This window comes from Passer montanus, unplaced genomic scaffold (assembly GCF_014805655.1).
Source record: "Passer montanus isolate IOZ18808 unplaced genomic scaffold, ASM1480565v1 scaffold111, whole genome shotgun sequence".
Lineage (NCBI taxonomy): Eukaryota > Metazoa > Chordata > Aves > Passeriformes > Passeridae > Passer > Passer montanus.
In genome coordinates this window covers 1,397,690-1,403,712 of record NW_024357725.1, presented here as the reverse complement: position 1 = coordinate 1,403,712, position 6,023 = coordinate 1,397,690, and positions in this window count along the sequence as shown.

Below are 6,023 nucleotides of genomic sequence, written 5' to 3'. Positions count from 1 at the left end.
ACAATAGCTGTGAAGGGAAGATCTAATTCTAGTAGTCAGAGATGACAGAAGAGGGACTCCACCTGCCTCCCTGCCTGCACCCCAGGAAGGAAGCACAGCCCCTTTTTGTGGAGGGAGCTGCCATGGTGGGTGGCATGAAAACTGCCCCTCTCAGCCAGGGTCCAGGGGTGGGGGAGATTAGTTTGCTCAGGCACCCGTCCTATTTAAGGGTGTAAGTTGAAGGTCTCTCCTTGTAGAGCTAAGGGCTTCCCACCTCCAGTAAAAGTGTGTTTGACAGTAGGCAGAAAGGTTGGGGTTGTCTGCTCCCACAGCAGATTTCTCTCCCAGTACGCCTCATAGGTCTGTGGGACTCTCACCCAGTGCTGACTTGAGGACCATTTTCTCAGACAGAAGATACAATGTTCCTAGCTCACACTGTTGGAAGTTTGTAGGAAGGAGGGGTATGGTTTGGAGTAGTCATTAGCTTGAGGAGTTGGGGAGTATCTTGCTAAAAGCCTCAAACACTTCACTACATTAAGAAGTCCTGAGTACACCTCCAAAATCTCTCTGTTCTTTGGGTCACAATGACTGAGCTCAAAGCACAACTTGCTGCAAGCCACATCCCAGGTCTCCAGAAAACAAACACAGGAAGTGTCTTGTTCTGCTGCAGAGGTTTCCGTGGGTGACTGTGGACTGTCAGGTGTGGATGACCTGTCATCATATTAGAAGCAGTTAATAGCAATCAGCAATTAAAAGGAGTTTTGACACCATCCATTCTTCCCTTATGTACTAGGGAATTGCAGTGCCTAGTGCTGAAGGATGTTACTTAATGATTGTCACTAAATCCCCCAAATTTCCTTCTTGTGGATGTATGCAGTGTGTTCCCTGCTGCCATCCCTCTCGGAGGGGATGGAGCTCTTGGCCCTCTGCAGTTGGGATGCACCCAACAGTGGTGCCCAGCATTCCATCCCCACTTCAAATCTCATCCTGCCCCCCTGCCCCACCACCTTCTTCCCTGCAGGTGTGAGAAATGCCCCTAGTGGGACTTGCTAAACGAAGCTTTCTCCTGCAGTGAGTGAGGAAAGAAAGCAATCTGGCTCTTCAGAGCACGTATGAGCACATGGCAGGTGACCACTACCTTCCTGAGAAGGAAAACGTTTGTTCCCAGAGGCCAGCAGTGCCTGAGCTTGCAAAAAACCCTGAGGTAAGAAAGCTGAACTATGCCTCCCATCTCCTTTTCCAGCAGCGTTGAGGAGAGAAGGCAACAGATGCCATCCATTTAAAACAAGCATGTCAGTAACAGCCACAGCCTGAACCAAACCAGATGTGATCTCTTGGGCTGTTAAGCCTGATACTGCACAGACTGCTCTAAGAGCTGGGCAGTACAGCTTGAGGTTCCCCAGTTGCTTGTTGCACTTCCTGAAATTAAGACCTCAGGCTGACAACTCAGAGTTCAATTGATCTGCCATCAGTACAAGAGTCCTCCTTCTTCCTGACATCTCTGGGAAAAGACTTTGCACTCATTTAGACTCTGTTGAGTAACTAGAAAAGGCAATTTTTCAAGCTCCCTAACGACACAGGAGGCCCAACAGTGCTGCAACCTGAAAATAGGTGCCTGGTTTCAGATCAGCAAAAGTTCACCATTTGATTCCTCTATTAGATGATGTAATTGGAAGTAAGCATGTTTAGTGAATTTCACTTTTGGTACTAATGAACTCTTCACAGCAAGGCTGTTCTCCCAAACACAGTTTCTGCAGGATCCTGTACACAAGCACTTGTCCCACATGTGAAAATCATCTTGAACACCTTTCCTCCACCTGGAGGATAAAATGTACTGAGCTCAAGAAATAAGTCTTGAAAAGCAGCTTCCATTATACTTGAGCCTCTTCATATACCCAACCTTAGAACAGTTCATGTGCTATCTCTAGATATTCACAAGACAGCATTATCATCTGATTTACTAAGAGTCTGCTGAATGAATGCTAGGGAGGGACTTTTAGAGGGATGTTAGAGTTATGTACTTCTGTTTAAATCACAGCTCTAGTAAAAAGAGATTGAAACTGATTTTTTTATTTCCTGAATGTCAGCATTTTAGATTAAAAATTATGACAGCAACTTGAATTGCCAGCAGTGAATCAATTAATAAATACCAGTCTGAGACAACAATTATTTCAGGTATGAGAAATCTAGGTAGTGTTATTTCTTAGTGGACCTTAGCATGAGTAAGGAACCTGACTTTTAGTGTCTTTCATGACACGGGCTCAGACAGCACAGACTTGTTGCCATACCCCTGTGTCAAGAAGAAATGCTTTTTCCTTTTCTGTTAAGGGTTATGAATCTATTATGAAGTTATGAATCTATTTACTTTGGCATAAGGGACAAAAAAGCAAAACTTACATTCATATTCTTGAAGATGACATGGTAGCACTGAGGATACTGTATTCAAAAAGTTAATTTACAGAAATAAAGATTGTATCTCAGACCACTGTGGTGTCAAAACTAAATATTCAGTCATGTTCTTACTGAAGTATCCAGTCTGCCATGTTCTCAGTTTACAGCTCACCTAATTTCTGCGGCTTTGCTGCTGTGGCACAAGACACAGGAGAATGTGACCACTTGATTTTCTTCTTACAAATTGTGCAATCTGAATTTTACAAACCCTTTTTTCAGTTTGTTACTGAAATGTGACAATGTCAAATATCTTTGTGATCATTTTAATCAGCTGCCCAACTCTGACTGCACAGATTACTGTGTGTCTTACCCGCTCTGTACCTTCACCTGTGGATTTAGACTCAATTGATTGGACTGACCTAAATTTCTTAAGTAAATATGCTAAAGAGGTTTCCCAAATTTTCTTTCAAAACGTCATGTATTCATTCAGTTGGAATAAAACCAGGTTGCTGTGTTATTTTTTTTCCATCTATAGGTAGTTATGAACAGTTTTACTCCCTTTCTCTAAGGATCTCTCCCTGCCTCACAAGTACAGTGTAAGATTTAGTGCATGTGACTTCAAGTATAGCAGTCATATGGAAGCCAGGATTAGAAGAGATTTGATTCAAAGGGCTGTACTTCAAACTCCTGAATCAACCTGCTTCTCCTGCTGGGGAATGGATGCTGTGGATGGTGTCTGGTTGTCACTGCTATTGCCTTTCCTCTGTCTTTATAGGGAAAATGGAGGAAGACAAAAGAAGGGCTCAACTAGAAAAGTGAGAAACCAGTCTTACACTGGTTTCTCTCCGTCTTGCTGGGGTCTCTTCTGTGTGACAGTGCTGTGGAACACAGACCTGAGAGCAATATTTGGCTCAGCTTTTTCCACAGCAAACCTGCTTTCTCTGTTTGAAGGCTGAAATCTGATGAACAGCAGTATTGAAATTCTCTCTATGGAGTGACTGCCTTTCACACAAATAGCACAATGTAATTCCCTCTACTCACATTATCTTCTTCTCTAAGACTCTGCTTAGCCTGCTTCTGTCAGCTCTAATTACAAACCAGCAATACCCATCCCCACTTTCTTCTGGATAAGCTCTCCCTTGAATTTGACTTATTTCAGGATGTTGGATGCCAGCTGGGAAATGGAAAATACATCCTGGAAACTGCAAAACCATCTTTCTTCCTAGACAGTTACACATTTCCTTAAGGGACTTAATTCTAGAAGAAACACGTAAAAAATAGTAAGCAGAACAGTGCAGTAGCTCAGGTGGTAATAAGCAAAAAGAAAGAATATTTTCAGTATAAATTGAAGGCCAAACTGTGTTAAAAAAAATGTGTTAAAACCAAATATAGATGCAATTTGTTTTCCAAGAATCTGTCTGGTATGTAGGAAGGGCACAAACCTCTAAATATTTGGGATTAAAGGATTTCACATGTGAGCAAGAAATAGTCCATACTGCCTAAAATTCCTTTCCCTGGATGTACCTCACACACTTAACGCAGCCTTCAGCCAACAAAGGGAGATAACCAGCAGCCATTTATTCACTGGCATCCTGAGGACTGAGCCCTGTGAGACTGGGGTGTCTTTGGCAAAGAAAAAGAATGGCTGAGTGATGGTGCAGCACATCCCTGGAGATGCTCCTTATCAGAATTTGTCAAGAGACAGAGCTCCAGCATTTGTCTGCCAACAATTCATTTGCTTGTCACCACAGCTGCCAGCACCAACTCCTGCCCAGTGCCCATGGAGCTCACGTGTGGCCAGCATGAGAGGCAGCCTCATGTGCTGGGGCAAGGGTCTGTGCTGGGTTCTGTCAGGGGAAAGGACTGCGCTGATCCAGCAAGGGTAAAAGCTACCCCTGAGATGTCACACAGGAGTGATCTCTTCAAAGACAGACAGCTTTGGGCACCCTGAATGTGCTTTACACAGCAGAATTTGGGGAGATCCTCTGGACACATCCTGGCCACATTCTCCACTGCCTTTCCACCCATCCCATTCCCTCTTCCTGCAGTCTGTCAGAGATAGGTCAGGCATCATTGCAACCTGGAACAGGAAAAAAGTGGCCACAATTAGGGTTGCTCATGCAGTTTTGAGCATAACTTGCAATCAGTGTGTCAAGTCCTTCTGTCACTATTCAGGAAGGCAATGGCAGTTTAGGTCAAAAGAGATGCAGGCAAAAAGGAAAATGGATTGATTAGAGGCTGAGGCAGACATCTTTTTGGTAATCTTCTTTTCTGCCTGAGCCTGGTGATGAGTTCTGGCTGCATTAATGTCTAAACCCCAGGTATTATCTATGTCTTATAGCCTGGAGAAACAACTATTGCTTGACTAGTTCACCACTGTGAGTGTGGCCTCACTCATGTACTGCTACTGTTGCACTTAAGATGAAGACAAAAATAAAATTCCATCATCCAGCACAGAAAAAAGCCTCTTATTTAAGAGAAAGAAAAGGAGAAAGATACACAAAGGAAAAATCCTTGTGGAGAAATCTAGCATCAGAGACTAAGAGCAAGAGCCAGGTCAGGCCCAGCTGTAGGACAGAAGACTGAGCCTTTCCGCCCTCAGTGTGGGCTGTGGTAATGCTCCTGCCCTGCACTAGGACACAGCTCATGGAGACTTCTAATGGCCTGCCCTGGGACAGGTGTGCTAGCACGAGTTTATTTCATTTCCTAAAGGACCACCCTTTGCCTTGGGAGCAGTGGGAGGCGGGAGCAGCATGAGCTGTGCCGTGTTTCGGGCGCTGCGGCTGGGCCTGCGGGGCTCCGCTGGGCGCTGCCCGCAGCGCCGCTGCCCTCCCCTCAGGGCCGGCTGCGGACAGCACCGGCTGCCCTCCCATCAGCGCCGGCTGCGGACAGCACCGGCTGCCCTCCCCGCAGCACCGGCTGCCCTCCCCTCAGCGCCGCTGCTCTCGCCGCAGCGCCGGCTGCCCTCCCCTCAGCGCCGGCTGCCCTCCCCTCAGTGCGGCTGCGGACAGCGCCGGAGCCGCGGGAGCCGCTGCCGAGGGGCCGCTGGGGCTGGGGCACGTTCCCTGCGGAGCCCGGCTGGGAAAGCCGACCGCTGAGCCTGGCAGAGAGAAGGTTGTGTGGGAGCTCGCAACGCCTTCCAGTCCCTGAAAGGGCCCTGCAGGAAAGGTGGGCAGGAGCTATGGTGGCAGGACAAGGGGGAACGGGTACAAATTGAAAGGGGGAAATTTAGATGAGATATTAGGAAGACATTCTTTACTGCGAGGGTGGTGAGGCACTGGAACAGGCTGTCCAGGGACGCTTATCCCTGAAAGCGTTCAACGCCAGCTCGGACGGAGCTTACAATGGGAGCGTGTGGTCTCTAGGGCCCATTGCAGCCCTCGGCCGCGCCCGGAGCCGCCAGGCGGCGCCAGCGCGCGGCTCTGCGGCCCCGCCCCATTGCAGCCCTCGGCCGCGCCCGGAGCCGCCAGGCCCCGCCCCCGCACGGCCCCGCCCCCGCACGGCCCCGCCCCCGCACGGCCCCGCCCCAGAACGGCCCCGCCCCAGAACGGCCTCGCCCTCAGAATGGCCACGCCCCATCATGGTCCCGCCCCCGGCGCGTCCTGACCGGCAGCTCCGCCCGCGCTCTCGTCATTGCTATCGCGAGAGTAGGG